The sequence below is a fragment of the Heterocephalus glaber genome, unplaced genomic scaffold (assembly GCF_053883595.1).
Source record: "Heterocephalus glaber isolate CG9 unplaced genomic scaffold, H.glaber_assembly_v1.0 deba00001613, whole genome shotgun sequence".
NCBI lineage: Eukaryota > Metazoa > Chordata > Mammalia > Rodentia > Bathyergidae > Heterocephalus > Heterocephalus glaber.
This window is the reverse complement of record NW_028258384.1, coordinates 27,005,927-27,025,942: the sequence shown is the minus strand read 5'-3', so window position 1 is coordinate 27,025,942 and position 20,016 is coordinate 27,005,927. Positions and strand designations below refer to the sequence as shown.

Here is a 20,016-nt window from a genome sequence, read left to right as displayed (position 1 = left end):
GGTATCACTAAATTCAAAGCTTTTATGGGTTCTTTTTCTCCTGAGGGGTAAAATCTCTAATTTCTTGATAGAGGAACATGGAGCTGCTTAGTATGATGAGGACATTTTCCAGTTTTCTGTCCAGACTTTTAACAAAAACCTGATTTTAGCCATGTACCTCATCCATCTCTGCCTCCTGAAGTATCTTGCACCTTCAAGTGTGAGCCTTTCCAGGGCTGTGTGGGGCAGGTAAGTCTTATTTATCAGCTTCCCCTCTGTAGGCACTTACACTGGGTCCCCCACCTTGGGCACTCCAGATGTAGTTTCTATCACCTTGCTAAGTCACTTCTCAGTCTTAACTACTTTCCATCATCTAAGACTTATTGATGTTTCTCTTCTGCTGTTGTCTTTTCTCCTTATCTTTGGTCTTTCTGTTATTTATTCATTCAATAAATACTGTTGTAGCCTTACATGTGCTAGGTACTATTAGGAAATGGTGATGAAGAAAATATCCCTTTCCTTGTGAAACTTAAAGTTTAGAAGCAAGAAAGAGATGAGAAACCAATAACTATAATAAATAAGTAAATTATATAGTATTTTAAAAGGTGGTAGGGCCCACTCAGGGATGCTACTTCCAACTTGCTATATAGATTCAATGCAATCCCAATTGAAATTCCAACAGCATACTTCACAGAACTTGAGAAAAAAAATCAAAAAATTCATTTGGAACAAGAAGAGACCTAAAATAGCAAAAGCAATTCTAGGCACAAAGACAAGGTAGGAGGTATCACAATCCCCAACTTGAAACTATACTACAAAGCCACTGATAAAAACAGCATGGTACTGGCAAAGTAACTGACCTGAGGACCACTGAAACAGATTAGAAGATGCAGAAACAACTCCAGACACACTTAGCCACCTCATCTTTGACAGAGGAGCCAAACACCTTCACTGGAGGGAATATAGCCTCTTTAATAAATGATGCTGGAAAAACTTGAGTTTCAACGTGCCAAAGATTAAAATCAGACCTATATCTTTCACCATGCACTAAAGTAAAATCAAAATGGATTAAAGATCTAAATATTAAAACAGAAATGCTAGACTGGCTGGAACAGTTAGGTAGAACTCTGGAAGATATTGGCATAGCAAAAGATTTCATGAACAAAACCTCAGTAGCATGGGAACTAGCACAAAGAACCATCAAGTAAGATCTTATTAAAAAGCTTCTGCACAGTAAGAGAAACCACCAGCAGTGTGAAAAGACAACCCACAGTGTGGGAAAGAAAATTTTTACCAGCTGTTCCTCAGACAAAGGTCAACTCTCTAGAATATATAAAGAATTTTTAAAAAATCAGACCTCCCAAATTTAAAGACCCAATCCAAAAATGGGCATCTGAAATGAACAGACATTTCTCAGAGAAAGAAGTAAAAGCAGCAAATAAATATATGAAAACATGTTCAATATCTCTGGTCATTCAAGAGATGCAAATGAAAACAAAGCTGAGATTCCACCTCACTGCAGAAAGAATGGCTATTATCAAGAAATCAGCCAATAACAAATGCTGGCAGAGGTGTGGGGAAAGAGGAACCCTTCTCCACTGTTGGTGGGAATGTAGACTGGTGCAACCACTATGGGAATAGGTATGGAGATACCGCAAAGAACTAGGATTAGAGGTCCCATTTGACCCAGCTATTCCCCTGCTGACGTATCTTCTCAAAAGAATTAAAAGAATCATACCACAGAGACATATGCACACCCATGTTCATAGTGCCACAGTTTGTAATAGCTAAAACTTGGAAACAGTCCAAATGCCCATCAAATGGAGACTGGATAAAGATGTGATTTTCTTTATAAAATGGAGTACTACTCAGCCATAAAGAGTGAGAAACTAGAGACACTTACAGCTAAATGAATGCACATTGAGGCCATACTCTTAAGTGAAATAAATAGGACATACGTGTAAATACCGAATAGTTTCTCTGGTTTGAGAAATGGAAAGTGTAAATAAGGATCAAAATGCATAATAGATAATGTTAAATAGGAAGAAAAAGTTTAAAGGGAATGGGGAAGTGGGAGGGGTAGGGGAAATGAAAGAAGGGAAAGAAGATTTTTTCACAACGGGTTTGCCTCGAGGGCACAGGTGTAGTGAAAACCACCACTAAATCAAATCCAACGTGGGAAAGGAAAAGACTCATATCAATATTGTCGTCATCGGACACGTGGATTCGGGCAAGTCCACCACTACCAGCCATCTGATCTACAAATGTGGTGGCATCGACAAAAGAACCATTGAAAAATTTGAGAAGGAGGCTGCTGAGATGGGGAAGGGTTCTTTCAAGTATGCCTGGGTCTTGGATAAATTGAAAGCCAAGTGTGAGCGTGGTATCACCATTGCCATTTCCCTGTGGAAATTTGAGACCAGCAAGTGTTATGTGATGATCATTGATGCTCCAGGACACAGAGACTATCAAAAACATGATTACAAGCACATCTCAGGCTGACTGTGCTGTCCTGATTGTTGCTGCTGGTGTTGGTGAATTCGAAGCTGGTATCTCCAAGAATGGGCAGACCCGTGAGCATGCCCTTCTGGTTTACACGCTGGGTGTGAAACAACTCATTGTTGGTGTTAACAAAATGGATTCCACTGAGCCACCTTACAGCCAGAAGAGATACAAGGAAATTGTTAAGGAAGTCATCACCTACATTAAGAAAATTGGCTACAACCCTGACACAGTAGCTTTTGTGCCAATTTCTGGTTGGAATGGTGACAACATGCTGGAGCCAAGTGCTAACATGCCTTGGTTCAAGGGATGGAAGGTCACTCGTAAAGATGGCAATGCCAGTGGAACCACACTGCTTGAAGCTTTGGATTGCATCCTGCCACCCACTTGCCCAACTGACAAGCCTTTACAGCTGCCCCTTCAGGATGCCTACAAAATTGGTGGTATTGGTACAGTCCCTGTGGGCAGAGTGGAGACTGGTGTTCTCAAACCTGGCATAGTGGTCACCTTCACACCAGTCAATGTCACAAATGAAGTAAAGTCTGTTGAAATGCACCATGAGGCTTTGAGTGAAGCTCTTCCTGGTGACAATGTGGGCTTCAACGTCAAGAACGTGTCTGTCAAAGATGTTCATCGTGGCAATGTTGCTGGTGGCAGCAAAAATGATCCACCAATGGAAACAGCTAGTTTCACTGCTCGGGTGATTATCCTAAACCATCCAGGCCAGATCAGTGCTGGCTATGCTCCTGTACTGGATTGCCATACAGCTCACATCGTTTGCAAGTTTGCTGAGCTGAAAGAAAAGATTGATCGCCGGTCTGGTAAGAAGCTGGAAGATGGCCCCAAATTTTTGAAATCTGGTGATGCTGCCATCGTTGACATGGTTCCAGGCAAGCCCATGTGTGTCAAGAGCTTCTCTGACTATCCACCTCTGGGTCATTTTGCTGTTCACGATATGAGACAGACAGTTGCTGTGGGTGTCATCAAAGCAGTGGACAAGAAGGCTGCTGGAGCTGGCAAGGTCACCAAGTCTGCCCAGAAAGTGCAGAAGGCTAAATGAATATCACCCCTAACACCTGCCACCCCAGTCTTAATCAGTGGTGGAAGACCGGTCTCACAACTGTTTCTCCCAATTGGCCATTGAAGTTTATTAGTAAAAGACTGGTTAATGATAACAATGCATCATAAAACCTTCAGGAGGAAAAGAGAATGTGTTTTGTGGACCATTTGTTTTCTTTTTGTGTATGACAGTTTTAAGTTATTAGTTTTTAAAATCACTTTTTCATGGAAATGACTTGACCAAAATCTGTCATAGAATTTTGAGACCCATTAAAACAAAGTTTAATGAGAACAAAAAAGAAGGGAAAGGAATAAATATGAAAAAAGGGAAAAATGGAAACGTCTTTGTGAATAGGGAGGGGTGGGGGTGGGGGTTGAAGGAAGAGCAGGGGAATGGGGAAAAAATAAGAACCAATGTATGTTAAGCTACAAATTCCCAATAATGAATGTCAGCATATTGTATACCCAAAATATATCAACAAAATTAATGAATTTTTTATAAAATGTGGTAATTGCATGAGAAAAATACAGCTCAGTAAAGAGGATAAGTTGTAGAGGTTGGGAGAAATGTGAGTTATAATTTTATGTATTTATTTTAAATTTTTATTAGTTCACATTTGTGACACATAATGATTACATTCATCATGGGGAGTTGGTACATGTACATAACATATCTAAATTCTTTTTACTGCCCTTCTCCTGTACCCTCCTCCCTGTATCTCTTGATACCCTTCCCATTTGAAAAAGATCTATCTCCCTATTTCCTATTATCTTTTAGTTTGCTCTTTATTTATACTTTGTGTTTCTTGTATGAGAGTAACCACATTATATGTAAGCCTGTGTGTCTGATTTATTTCACTTAATATGGTCTCAAGGTACATCTACTTTTACAGTTTTAAATAGGATTAAAATAGGCTTCAGGGAGATGGTGATATTTGAATTAAGAAGTGGTTTTCAACTGAGGGCAGTTTTGCCTTGCAAGGGATACTTGGCAATGTCTTGAGGCAATTTTGGTTGAGATCACTGGGTGTGGCTGGGTAGTGGTATTCATGTCTAGTGGTAGGGACTAGAGATGTTGTTAAATATCCTGCAGTGCTTGGAGAAGCTGTCTACAAAAAGAGTTACCTGTCTCAAAATATCAGTAGAGATAAAGTTGAGAATAAAGGAATAAAGACTTAGAGAATTGGAATAAAGACTTAGAGAAGTGAGCATGTTAGGCATGCAAAGGCCTGAGGGAAGAGTGTTTTTGGCAGAAGCACAACCATTGTAAAAGCTCTGAGATGGAAGTATAACTGGACTTCTGGAGGAACTGAAAGTAGGCTCTGAGGAATATTAGGAAGAGTAATAAAAGAGATGAAGAGTTAATAGGGGCCAGGTCACATAGTGCCCCAGAGTTCACTATAGGGAAATGAATGAAAAGGAGAGCTGTTGCAGGTTTTGATGGGGTAGGGGATGTCATGATATGATTAGTTTTTTTAGCATAATCACTCTGGTTTTGATGTTGAAACTAGATTATTGGAGGGGGAAAATGAAGCAAGGATAACAGGAGGCTGTTGGAGTAATCCAGATGTGAGATGCTATAGACCAGTGGTAGGAGTGAGGTGGATATATCTTGAATATAGAATGACAGAATTTTCTAAGGGATTGAATGTGAGGGATAAGATAAAGAGAGAGAAACAATGGCTCCTGGAACTTGGATGGAGCAGGTGGGATGATAGTTACTACCAACTGAGATGGAAAAGACTATAGTAAAGCTGATTTGGGCAGAGGAGAGATAAATACTTCTGTTTTGGACATTTAAGACACCTGTTAGATATCTGAGTTGATGGGTAAATTAGTTGGATATATAGTCATGTATCTCTTAATCACAGGGATATGTTCAGAGAAATGCATCATTAGGTGATTTTGTTGTTGTTTGAACAATATAGAGTACTTGTACAACCCTACATGGGATAGCCTACTAAACACAAGATTACATCAAACACAAGAGAAAGTGATGCCATCAAGAGACCCAGTAAGCACGAGATAGTTGAAGCTGTTGCTAGTGTATCTCAGCATAACATTTTACAGTAAATTCTCTTTTTTTTTTAAGTGAAATAATAATAAAAAATGTATAGTATAATATACATACAGGTAACATTTATTATCATAATCAAGTATCATATACTGAACCTAATTTTGTGTACCATACTTGTATATGACTGGCAGCACAGTAGGTTTGTTTACACCAGCATCACCACAGACACATGAATAATGTGTCATACTAAGACAGCACTGTGTTATATTTATAACAGCATTAGGTGAAAGGAATTTTTTAGCTCTGTTATAATCTTATGGGACCACCATCATTAATGGAACATCATTATGTAGCACATGACTGTATTAATCCGGGGATTCAGAGAGAGACATCAAGGAGTTATTAGCATCCAGATTGTTATTTAAAATTATGAGACTGGAAATACATCACCAAGGGAGTGAAGGTAGATAGAAAAAAAGAAGAGAAATATGGGCTAAACCCTGGGTACTCCCTTTTAAAGAGGTCTGAGGGAAGAGGAGTAGCCAGGAAAAGAGACAGAGAAGGAGCAGCCAGTGAGGTCACCATAAACAAGAGAGTGATGTCCTGGGAGCCAACTGAAGAAAGTGATCAGAAGAGGAGTAACCAATGCTGTTGATAAATTAAGATGAGGACTAAGAATTAGCCAATAAGGAAGTTATTGAGGATTTTAGTGTGAGCTGTTTTGGTAGAGTAGTGGAAACCTGATTCAAGTGGTAAATAGAAAAAGAGTAGGAGGCCATGAATACATAGTTTTTTGTGAGTTTTGCTACAGAGAGGAACAGAGAAATAGAGCAGCAGCTAGAAGGGACATGGGGTGGAGGAGGTTCCTTTTTTTGTTTGTTAAAGTGGGAGAGTAAAAGCTTGCTGGTGTATTGGTAACAATGATATAGTAGTAAGGCAGGAAAATGTTAGTGCAGGACAGAGAAAAGGGACAGTTTTTGGAAGAATGAGCTTAAATACACATGTCTTTCATTTCATTTTAACAAGATTTTAAGGAGGAATATTCTATTATTTTAACCAGATCTCTTCAATCTTTTTTGTTTGTTTGTTTTGTGGTACTGGGGATTGAACCCAGGATCTTCACAGTGAATTACATCCCCAGCCCTTTTGTTATTTTTTATTTTGAGACAGAGTTTTAAGAGTTGCGCAAGCTTCCCTTGAATATATGATCCTCCTGCTGCAGCCTCTCAGAGTGGAGGGATTACAGATGTATACCACCACATTTGGCTGACTTCTTCAATCTTAATACTTAGGCATTCCCATATAAGAATAGGAATCTGTCTCCATTTTACAATGAAGAAAACAAGGCTGTATTTCATATTTACTTATCCATTACCTTTCAGGTCAGGCTCAGATTTTCATGTGCCACTCTTCCAAGACCACTGCGCCATTTCAATTTTCTTTCCAAAAAGCATTCCTTTCTAATTAGCCAGTGAATAACAGTTGAATCAGTCTTTCTTTAAATCTCTTATCTCAAAATTTGAAAAATATGTTCGAAATAGTTAAGCATATCTTTTACTGCATTTATATGAGATTATAGCAAAAGTGATCAAGTGCAATGTTAATTGATTTTATTCTCTCAGGTAGCAAAGATTTTTGGTATAAATTCTCCTCTTCATAATCTTGAGGTTTATTTGAAAATATAGTACATCTAGATCACATGCATTATGAAAACAAAAGGACCTAGTAAATCAATGTGTCCTGTTGTAGTAGCAAATGGCTTTTGTTTGAAAGTGTGCTTTTTAAGGATTTTTTTTGAGATCACAACAACTAAACCAGAATGGATTGCATTTAACTTGTATTCACAGGAGGAAATGGAAGATCTGACTAAATTGTAGTGTAGCTGGAAGGGAGTTATATGATATAGAAAGGATAGGAAATTGTAAGAATGAATCATAGCAGCTTAATTAGACATTAGAAATTCACAAAAATGGAAGCTCATTGTATACTATATTGTGTATAGAATAAACTGAAACTCTACATCTGAATACATTTCCTGTTCATTTAGTCATACTTTCAAAATATTTATTGAGCATGTGTTATGCGCTAGACTGAGAGTATAACCCGGAGCCTTCCAGGAGCTTACAGTTTGGAATATGTCAGGGTTGGAGAACTGAAGGGATATTTTTGTGGTTGAGGTCCCCAGGTTAAAGAAAGCATGTGGAGCTGATATTAGCAACGAGACTATGAGCACACATCTTTATTCTTTGGCCCTTACATCATTATGTCCTTACATAATTGTGTAACTCATGTGAGGTGGTCTGCGCTAAGTCATGCTTACATAAGTGTGTCCTGTTGTGCGCATGTGCTAGACAACCTTTAGGTTGTGTCCTAAAGGTTCTTTGATATCTGGCCTGATAGTTTTAACCATATAGCTCTAGTATAGTTTATTGTGCTGTATCTGTGTGTCGATCTGAAGTTTAGGATCTCTGTAATGAAATAAGAGTTTTAAAATGTTCTTACTTTTAACAAAGGAGTTGTTGTGGGCTGGGGATTTAGCTCAGTTGTTCCAGCCCCTACCTTGCAAGTGCAAGGTCCTGAGTTCAATCCCTGGTACCAAAAAAAAAAGTTATTGTGCTCGGTTTGGCAGCACATATACTACAAAAGGAGTTATCATGATCATTGTTTTCTATGCCTACTCTTTCATTTCTGCTAGAATTCATGTCTTCTTTTTTTTGCATGATGTCTTGTTTTATTTTTAAACAATGTCTTAAGTTTTTTTCAAATAATGTCAGCTTATATAAAAGTTATAAGTACAGTATAAAGAATTTCCATATAACCTTCATCCAGCTTGTCCAGTTGTTAACATTCTATCACATGTGCCTTATTATTCTCTCTATATACATTTTTCTGAACAGTTTGAGAATAAATTGCAGGGAAAATTTCCAGTACCCTTTAATACTTCAGTCCATATTTCCTAAAAGCAAAAACACTCTCTTACATGACTACATATACTAATGAAATGAAGAAATTAGCATAGATATTATATGTTTCATTTATCCACAAACCCTAAACTTCACCAGTAGTTCCAATAATGTTATTCGTAAATCCAAGGTCAAAATGACAGTTGGACAGTGCATGCCACACATTAGAAGGCACATGCCTCTTTGTCTCATTCCTAGTGATGTTGACTTTTATCACTTGATTAAGATGTCTCTCATGTTTAACTGTAAGTTAAATAGTATTTTCTGCTATTAATGAATATATAATCTTTGACTATTTTGTAGAGAGATACTTATATTACATACATACCCTCATCCTCATCTAACTTTCACCATAAATTTTAGGGTTTATTGATAATTCTCATTTGAATCATTTATTTATTTATTTTAATACCGGGGATCGAACTCGGGACCTTGTGCTTGTGAATCATTTGTATCATTTATTATTCTTATTACAGTTGTCAACCAGTTATTTACTAATTCTCTCATTTCTCCTACATTTATTTATTGCAACTACTAAAAGATAGAACTTTACCTTCTCTATTTAATTATGCATTTATTTATTTTCATCACAATAGACTGACTCATGGATTCTTTTTTAATAGATTATAATCTGATTAAATGGCTTGGATAAATAAAAATTATTTATTTTTACAGCACAAATTATTTCAGATATGACAGTGGGAACTATCTAAATACCAACTTTCTATGTCCTCCTTCTCTCATTCAGCTTTGTTTTAATGGGTCTCAAAATTCTGTGACAGATTTTTTTAGTCAAGTTGTTTCTATTAAAAGTACTGATTTTAAAAAATGAATAACTTAAAACTGTCACAAGCACACAACTACTCAGTCCACCAAACAGCTTCCTTTCCTTCTAAAGATTTTGTGATGCATTGTTATCATTAACTAGTCTTTTACTATGAAATTCAAGTGGCCAATTGAGACAAGCATCCCTGAGACTCTTCTTCCTCCACTGATAAAGATGCAGTGACAGGTGTTGGTTAATATTCATTTAGTCTTCTGAGCTTTTTGAGCAGACTTAGTGGCCTTGCAAGCTCCAATAGCCCTCTTGTCCATTGCTTTGATAACTGGTGCAGCAACTGTCTCATATCACAAATAGCAAAGCAAACCAGAGGAGACAGACAAACAAGCTCTCAACACACAGGCTTGCCGGGAGCCATAGCAACAAGGAAAACATCAGATTTCAGGAATTTAGGGTCATCTTCTAGCTTCTTAGCCAAATGGTGATGAAGCTTTTCTTTCAGCTTGCAACTTGCAAGCAATATAAGCTATGTGACAAACTGGCAGAGGGGCACAGCCACCACTGACTTGGTTTAGATGGTTCAAGATAATTACCTGAGCAGTGAAACCAGTTGCTTCTCTTTGGTGGGTCATTTTCACTGTCATGTCACCAGCAATGATGTGATAATGAATATCTTTGACAGTCATATATTAATGTTGAAGTCCATATTGTCCCCAGGAAGAGCTTCACTCAGAGCTCCAGGATACCTTTCAACAGATTTCACTTAAGTTGTGCCACTGTCTGGAGCAAAGGTGACTGCCATGTCCCATTTGAGAACACCAATCTCTACTCTGCCCAGAGAGATAATTCCAGTACCACCAATTTTGTAGACATCCTGGAGGGGCAAGTGTAAGGGCTTATCGGTTGGATGGTTGGTGGTAGAATGCAATCCAAAGCTTCAAGCAATATGGCTCCACTGGCTTTGCTATCTTTATGGGAAACCTTCCATTCCTTAAATCAGGGCATGTTAGCATGTGGCTCTAGCATGTTGTCACCATTCCAACCAGAAGTTGGCAGAAATGCTACTGTGTTGGGTTGCAGCCCATTTTCTTAATGTTAAGTGCTGACTTTCTTAATCATTCCTTGTATCTTTTCTGGCTGTTGGGCAGCTTATTGCAATCCACTTTGTGAAGACCAGCAGTTAGTCGCTTCATATCTAGTGTATGGCAGAAGGCATACACCAGAAGGCATGCCCGTTCTTGGAGATACCATCTTCATATTCACCATAACCAGCAGGAATAATCCAGATGGCATCATCAGCCTCATATATGCCTGTATCCTGAGGCATCAGTGGTAGTCATAATTCTTGTAGGTCTCAACTTTCCACATGGAAATATGAATGGTGTCTTAGTTATTTTTCTCTTTACTGACACAAAATACCCAATACACAAAGTTAAAGGAGGAAAAGGTTTATTTGGCTCACAGATTGTAGTGGCTCCAAGGCAGGGTGGCATGGAAAAGGGGCATCACAAAGGAGAAACAGTCCATGGCAAGCAGGCAGCCAAGAGCACATTAGCTCTCTTTCTGTCCCTTATATTTTATGCAGGCTACCCACCCTAGGACAGGTGCAGCACTCATGCCCTTAATCCTAGCCAGAACTATTCCAAACCAATCAGCGGGTTGATTTAGTAATCACACACCTTCGATCCCAGCACACACACTCTATATTCAGGCACCTCTGAAAAGCCCTCCCCATGACTTTATGAGGCTTTGGGGGGCATTTAGACACAAGCTATAACAGATGGTGATGTCACTCTCATGCTCAGAATTCTGGTCCAAGATGAAGAGGCCATGTCTGGTGACAGCACTCTTGCTGGCTGAATCCCAGCGTGGTACAGGATATTACATGGCAAGACATTTCAGGATTCATGTCTTCTGAGGTGGTGTTTGGGTAGATGGTTGATGTCTAAAGTGGAGAATTATGAAGGAAATTGAAATGGTATTACTGCCTTTATGTGATGGAGCAGAAGCTTAATTTAGCTTCTTGTTTACTAAAAGAGTAACTGACATTTTCTTTAGAGAACTATTAGAGGCTCAAACTAGAGAAAGTGCCAATTCTATTGAGGGATTTGTCAAAAGCTGAAAAGCCAAGTAATGTTTCTACAGAGATGTGAAAATAGCACCTTTTTGGTCCTATAGAACATTGCATTATGTTAGGAGTTATTTATAATAGGATTTTGAGAAAAGTATTTTGTCTTACTATGGCAGAGCTGATTACTATAGATATTGGAGAGAAAATTAGAGATGACTCTTTGCTTGATTCCTGATTTTGTGGTGTAAGCAGGAGGAGCTCTGTGTTCAGAAGGAGGCTGTAAGGGAATTTTTCATCAAAGGCCCTGTGAAGCAGTCTTTGACTTGACCTCATTTTACTTTAGGAAAGGTAAATCTCTGACAGTAAAATAGCTAGTAGAATCCTGATGGTTCATCATAGTCTGGATTTGTTAATTGCTGGTGCAGGGCTGCTGAAAGTGGAGTATCTGGGTTAAGTGGTCCTGGTTTTTGCATATCAGCCAGCTCTGGGAACTCAGACCAGAATGTAAAAGTGAGAGAATGTCCATGTAACTCCATTTCTTGAGAGGATAACTTCCACAGAGCTCTCAGAGACATGGAAAGGAAACTATGTCTCCTAGTTGAGATGCTGGGGCCTCCCTTTCCAATCAAGAACTAGTAAGAGAATGGTCTGCTATCCTAAGATGCTTTTTTTTTTTTTTTTGTACTGGGGATTGAACTCAGATCCTTGCACTTGGGAGGCAGGAGGCAGAATCACTGAGCTAAATCCCCAGCCCCTAAGATGCTTTTATTCTTTTTTAGCACTATGACCCATTGCAGCCACCATCAGTCCCCCCTACCAGCTCCAATTTGGGGAACCCAACATTTTTGAAGGTCTCCTGGACTTGAAGATTCACATTAACCCAGATGCCTTTTTCCAGATTAACATTGCTCGTATCAGACTGTGGGGGAGCTAAGTGGAGTGAACGCTAATACCATCCTCCTTGACAACTGCTGTGAAACTGTCAAGTGGCAGCCCAAGGAAGAATCTGCATGCTGTCTATCTAGTTCCCAAACTCTGTCCATCCATTATCCAGGGCCCTTGCAGGATTGGATAAGGGAAGATGGAGGTAATCATGCTAGAATAACCTTGTTTGTCTAAAAGCCTGAAACACCCTCCTCATTCTGTTTCACTTCACCAAGGTTGATTGGTCTTTCTTTAGCTCAGCAGGTATTCAAGGTCCTCAGTATTGAGTTGGTGGAACAGGTAATAGAGGTTTCTGGGTGGACTGGAGCCTTCAATAGTACACAACTCATGGTCTGGAGAGAAATTAAAAGATACCATAAAAGGGAGGGAGGGAGGGGGAGACAGAGAGATGGGGAGAGAGAGGGGGAGAGAGAGAGAGAGAGAGAGAGAGAGAGAGAGAGAGAGAGAGAGAGAGAGAGAAACTACTATATCTGGAGTCACCCTTATGTTTTTCTGGAAAAGGTCCTAAAGGCCCCAATAACTAACTTTGTTTTTGATCCAGAAGCAGAACCTGAGGGAAGAAATAAGCGTGGTTGATAGGAAGGGAAGTGATAAAAGTTTGGACAGAATAGAAGAGCCTATTTAACATTAGAGTCATGAGGCACCACAGCATAATACAATAGGCTTCAAAGTTATATTTTCAGCACATAATATTTTCTTCAAATAAAATCATGCCAAACTGCAATAGAGAAAGCAGTGTTATGTTCCCTCTGCCCTACCTCCAGACAGCACTTGATGTACTGAGTGTTTGTTACAGCAAGAAGAGCACTTGAGTGAAAGCAAGGTTCTCTTCTTGGTATAAGTACTCACATGCCATTTGAGTCATTAAATTGTAAAATAACACTAAATTGTCACTCAAGCTGAAAGGTTTATTGAGATGTTCCAAGGTAAAGTACTTTGGAAAAAGTGAAGCAGGTCCAAATGCATTTCTTTCAGTGTTATTCAGAGGTAGTTATGGCTTTGTATATAGATGTCCCCTCAAAGCCTCACGTACTCAGGTGAGGCTTTTCAGTGGTGGCTGGATGTAGGGTCTGTGAATATGGATTATGGGTGAGAGATAACTGGATTAGACCACTGATTAGATTAGTATTGTTCTGAGTGTGGCTGAATGCATTTACTGAAGACAGAAGACCCACCTGGATGTGATTGGCTCCAACCTATAGGCTTAGCCTGAATGGAATAAGGAGAGAAAGGGAAGCTCACTGTTTCCTGCCTGCTGTGCCATGAACTGCTTCTCCTCTGAGATGCCCTTCTGCCATGCTACCCTTCTTTGGAGCCAGCTGACTATGGACTGAAACCTCTACAAACCATGAGCCAAAATAAACCTTTCCTCTTTTAACTTGTGGGTGTTGAATATTTTGTCCCAGCAATGAGGAAGTAACTAAGACAATATGTTAGAGCTGAAGGGAAGATAGCAGAGCACTGGTTCCCATGTATTTCTGTGAAGCTGCAGTTTCCACCTATTGGACTTGAGTTATATCATATGGACCTCTTTTCCATAGGCATCACCAACTGAATTTCATGCTGATAGATTTGGGAAGATTTTGTCATGGCTACTAAACTCACAGAAAAATGGAAAGTTAATTGTTGCTGTGGTGAACCCAGACTGTGTGGACTATGGAAGGAGGAATGGCTAGTTAGGTGTTCCCTGTGATGTCCATCACCTTTGGTTCCTCATTCCCACATCATGTTAAGGAGATTCCCAGTGGGCTAGCCCTGAAAGAGCTTCTCTTCTGTTCCTTAACCAATTGATAGGTTAATTATATTGATAACAAGCTATTTCCTGTTTCAGATTGTTAGGTGATTCAAGAGATTTGAAACTTCAGGGCTATCTGCAGTTTTTGTTTCCTGCAAGCCCTGTAGTAAAACCACAATGAACATCATTGAGTGGGTCATGACTTCTTTTTAAATTTATTTCTTCCAACTATCAAATGAATCCATGGTTATTTGGTACAATTTGGAAAATGTAGAAAAGCATAAATAAAAGAAAAACACCATTGTATCATTTTTAAGAGTCAGATGTAGATATAGGACCAAGTCTAAAATGAGAATAGCAAAATACACTCTTCAATTACAAAATTTTAGTGATTAAAATAATATTTTCTTTGATTTTTTGAGACATGGCCTCACTATGTAGTCCAGATTGGCCTTGTACTCACTGTGTGGTCCAGACTGCTTCACAAGTGCTAGGATTCATGGAATACACCACCAAATCTGGCTTCAAAATTAAAATTTAATGCAATATTTTTAAAAACTCAAAATGAATGCCTCAAAATTACGATAAAAATATATTTAAAATTTTTAAAAGGTTAGATCTAATTAATTATGTAAAGATTCCATATATGAGGAGAGTATGCGGTATTTTTCTACATCTGAATTTCATTTAATATAATGTCTTTCAGTTCCATCTATTTTGCTGTAAATGTTTCCTGTGAAAGTATGGGCAGCAAAAATTAGCAATATGAGTGTACAGTGTCAGAAATAGAAGATGGGGTGATGTAGGTGACAACATACTCAGAGATACCTTAAAGCAGGAAGAGAAAATGGAAAGTGTAAATAAGGATTAAAAGGTATAATAGATAATGTGAAATAGGAAGAAAAAGGGCAAAGGGGAAGGAGAAGTGGGAGGGTGAGGGAAAAGGAAAGAAGGGAATGGAAAAATATGAGAAAATGAAAAAATGGAAACAAAATCTTTGTAAATAGGAAGGGGTGGAGGGGTTGAAGGGAGGGCAGGGGATTTGGGAAAAAACAAGAACCAAGATATGTTATGTAAAGGTACAAATTTCCAATGATGAATGTCATTATATTGTATACCTAAAATGTACCAATAAAATTAATTTGAAAAAATAAAGTAGATCCAACAGTTGCAAGATGATGCAAAGAAGACTAATCTAAGATTAATCGGATTATTGAAAAATCAGAAATCAGCACAAATAGCATAGAAATAATAGCAAAAAATAATAGCAGAAATAATATATAATAATTTTACAGAAATAATAGCAGAAAAGTACAATATAGGGAAAATTTTTTTCATTAAGTTTATTGGTACATTTTAGGTATCCAATACAGTTACATTCATCATTGGGAACTTGTACCTTTACATGATGTATCTTGGTTCTTATTTTTTCCCCATTCCCCTGCCCTCCCTACACCCCCTCCACCCTTCCCTGTTTACAAAGGTTTTGTTTCCTTTTTTCCTTTTCTCCTATTTTTCCTTTCCCTTCTTTCCTCTCCCCTACCCCTCTCACTTCCCCTACCCCTTTAGACCTTTTGCTCCTACTTCACATTATCAATTATACATTTTGATCCTTATTTACACTTTTAGTTTCTCACAAAAGAGAAACTATTCAGTATTTACACTTGTGTGTCCTATTTATTTCACTGAAGAGTGTCGCCTCAAAGTGCATTCATTTAGCTATGTTTGTACTTTCTCATTGTTTATGGCTGAGTAGTACTCCATTTTATTAAAAAAACATCTCCTTTATGCAGTCTCCAGTTGATGGGCACTTGGGCTGTTTCCAAGCTTTAGCTATTACAAACTGTAGTGCTATGAGCATGGGTGCAGGTATATCACTGTGATATGATTCTTTTAATTCTTTTGGGAAGATACCCAGTAGAGGAATAGCTGGGTCAAATGGGACCTCTAATCCTAGTTTTTTGAGGTATCTCCATACTGATTTCCACAGTGGTTGCACCAGTCTGCACTCCCACCAACAGTGGAGAAGGGTTCTTTTCTCCCCATACCCCCGCCAACATTTGTTATTGGTTGATTTCTTGATAGCAGCCATTCTTTCTGGGGTGAGGTGGAATCTCAGTGCTGTTTTCATCTGCATCTCTTGAATGGCTAGTGATGTTGAACATGTCTTCATATGTTTATTTGCTGCTTTTACTTCTGTGTCTGAGAAATGTCTGTTGATTTCAGATGCCCATTTTGGAATTGGGTCTATATATTTGGGGGGTCTGATTTTTTTGAGTTCTTAATATATTCTAGATAGTAGACCTTTGTCTGAGGAACAGCTGATAACAATTTTTTCCCACATTGTAGTTTGTCTGTTAGCTCTGTTGGTAGTTTCTTTTGCAGTGCAGAAGCTTTTTAATAAAATGAGATTAGGGAAAGAATTTAACATACAGATTATCGAGGCATAAAGAACCCCAAAAAGGCATGATCAGAAAAGAACTTCTTGGGACTTTTCTTAGTTTGTAAAATTTTTATTACTGCCTCAATTTCTTAGCCTGTTAGTGTCTATTTGGTTTTTAAATATCTTCTTGGTTCAACTTTGGTAAGTTATATGTATCTAGGAATTTATCTATTTTTTATAGATTCTCCAATATATTAGAATATATATTTTCAAAAGAGTTTCTTATAATCTTCTGGATTTCAGTGCTATCTGTTGTAAGTTCACATTTTTCACTTCTCATTGCACTGATTCTTTTTCCTTTTGGTAATTTGGCAAAGGGTTTGTTGATTTTTTAAAAATTTAGGATAGTTATTCCTGCTTACTTTCAGGTTTCAGTTGGATCAAGTATTGTTTTCCATCCTTTCTTTCACTTTTAGATGTGTGTTTCCTTGTGGATGAGGTATGTCTCTTGCAGATAACATATAGTTGGATTTTGTTATTTATCCTATTTGCAAGTTTGTGTCTTTTGACTGGGGAGTAAAGCCTATTTACATTGAGCATTATTATTGACAGGTATTTGTTGATTCCTGCCATTATATTATGTTTTCAATGCTGATTCCTTTCTACTTACCTGTTGTTTAACTACACTCCCAGCGAGGTGTACTCTTTCCTTTGGGCTCTTTGATAATGTTGGCCTTATTATCTCTGCTTAGAATGCCCTTCAGAATTTCATATAATGCTGGTTTGGTGGTCATGAATCTCTTCAGATTCTTTTTTCCGTGGAAGCTTTTATTTCTTCATCAATTTTGACAGCTAATTTTGTATCATATAGTAATCTGGATTGGCAGTTGTTTCCTTCTAGGGTTTGAAAAACTTTACTCCACACTCTTCTGGATTTTAAGGTGTGTGTAAAGAAATCTGTTATTCTGATAGATGTCCCTTTATAAGTTATGTTTTTCTCTAGTGGCTTTTATTATTCTATCTTGCTGCTGATTTCTGAAATTTTGACTATGAAGTGTCATGGGGAGGTTTCCTTCTGATAGTTTTTATTTGGGGTTCTAAATGCCTCATTTACCAGGATATTCATTTCATTTTCTAGATTTGGAATATTTTTTGTAATGATTTTGGTGAATATATTTTTAAACCTTTAATACCCTTCTTCAGCCCTTCCTTGACTTTCATATTTATTAGTTACTTCTTTAGAGTCATTTATGAGCTCATGAATTAATCTTTTATGGTTTCTTATTTTTAGAGTATCACTGAGTAAGTGATACTACTCAGTAAGTCATTCTTGTCCTCTAGCCCTGAAATTCTCTGTTTGGTTTATGTTTGCTGGCATAGCTTTTAATTGTGGTTTTCATTTCTAGGATTTCTGCTTGATTCTATTTCATAACCTCTAATTCTTTACTAAAATAGTCTTTCATATACTGCATTGTCTTCTTTAATTCAATCAACTGTTTGTGTCTTCTTTAAGCTCAGTGAACATTTTAATTAAATGGTTTATTTGTTCATTTACATTCTCTGTGAGCTCATTGAACATGTTATATATTTACTTATTTATTTGTTCTTTGATCTCTTCAAACATTTTAATCATTTGGTTTTTGAGGGCTTTTTTGCCTGAAATGTCTATTTTTGTGTCTATGAGATCAGCTTTTGGGAAGTTATGAATTTTTTGAGGCATCTGATTATCCTGTTTAGTCATGAATCCTGTGGAGTTTCGTGTGTGTGTGTGTGTGTGTGTGTGTGTGTGTGTGTGTGTGTGTTGAATGTTTTAGATCAGTTGGTCTAGAAAGTTCTGCCACTAAAATAAAGATTACTAGCTATGAATTGCAAGGAGAGACGAAGTAAGAGAACCAATAATGTATTGTCATATAATTTAGAGATTTTAAAGCAAGTTTTCTACTCTTTTAATAACCAGGAATATAAAGAAGTAGGAATTGTAGAAAAGCACTGGGAGATAGGGAAAGATGAAAGAAAAAAGAACTTAAAAATAACTAGAAGGGAAATTGAAAAAAATAGGAGATTAAAAGGAAATAAAAGCAGACAAAAGAAAAAGAAGGTAGGTTTTGATATTATTTTTATACACATAAAAAGTGTTAGAGATGGTTAGAGAGGATGTATGTGGAGGCAAAGGGAAAGGAGTAAAGGGAGGGATTTACAAGTAGAAAGTAGGGAAAGCTTTGTGGGATGATGTCTAATTTATAAGTTAGTGGAAACTATGTTAGAAGACCTAAACAATGACCTTTAGTGAGGGAGAACCTCATAGGTCAATGTAAAATATTGTAGAAACACAATATTTAATATTCATATACAGTGGTTCATAAACATGTGCCTCTCTCATACACTCTAAAATTAAAAAAGAGGAAATATGAAGTTTTTATGTAGTTTTTATGTACAAGAAATGAAGGGAAGTCTGTGGAGATAGTTGTGAGGGTGTGAGAGGGGAAGTGATGGGAGAGAATGGGGAGAAGGACTTTAAATGGATGGGGAAAGAGGATACAAGGAGATTGAATGCAACTAATGACATAATACAAACACAAATTTTAGAAATCCTATGAAACAATCCTTTAGAAACCCTTTTCTAGGGGAACCCAATATGAGATATTAAGGTACATTAAGTTGGTTAGATTAATCTTAATATTTTACGTGTAAAAGCAAATAGAAACAGGAAGATAATAAGAAAGAAAAAATGTAAGATAGAGGAGCCAGGAGATAGGAAAAGTTCTGAGAGGGAAAATAATGAAGAAAAGAAAAGGATGATTGTCAATGGGAAGTGAGAAAAGAGATGGGAGACTGTATCTAACTGTTGAACTAACAGTCAGGTGAGTTACGGAACACTCAGAAACAACCCTAGAAGTGGGCATTATGTGACTTAACTACATAAAATGTTTTTAAGCAACTGTAGAAAATTTAACCATGCACACATATATACAAAGACCCACCACTCAAATAAATAAGAAAAATAAGAAAACATACATAAAAACAAAAAGACATACGAAAAGTACTCTGCTGAGGAGGGCCCTTTGTTGTTCTCAGAATGTTGTCAAGAGTGCTCCTTACACTGACAGGTAGCAACTCCAAGTTCCTGGTTGAGATTCTGTCACAGGCTCTACTGTTTACTCCACCAGTTCACCTTTCTCAGCTTTCTGGCAGTTAAGTCCCAGTTTGACCTAGAATTTCTCTGGCTGGCAAACTTCAGTAATACCCTTTGTCCAGGCAGAGCCATACTGTGAGCCATACTGATGGCTTTTCTCTTTTTCTCTTCCTCTTTTATTCCTAGATCAAAACAATACTCATGCTTACCAGGTTTCAATCTGGGCCAGGATTTTAGTCATTTCTAGGGGCCAGTAGGAAATAGCCTCCATGGGCACTATTTTGGGTTGTTCCTTCATCACCAGTGATCCCACATTCCAATTAAGTTTCACAGAGGAATCTTTCCTGACAGCAAATTCAGTGGCAGTTTGGGCTCAGAGGAAAAAGCCCTTCTGCATAGAATTCAGTAGAATTTGAAGGGAGGTAGGAGGAAGCTCAGTAACATTTGG

At 37.7% G+C, this 20,016-nt stretch overlaps 1 pseudogene; it reads left to right on the top strand.

The window, feature by feature from the left end:
- The first annotated feature begins 2,440 nt into the window (after positions 1–2,440).
- On the top strand, positions 2,441–3,610 carry LOC101718017 (elongation factor 1-alpha 1 pseudogene; annotated as a pseudogene).
- The last annotated feature ends 16,406 nt before the right edge of the window (positions 3,611–20,016 follow it).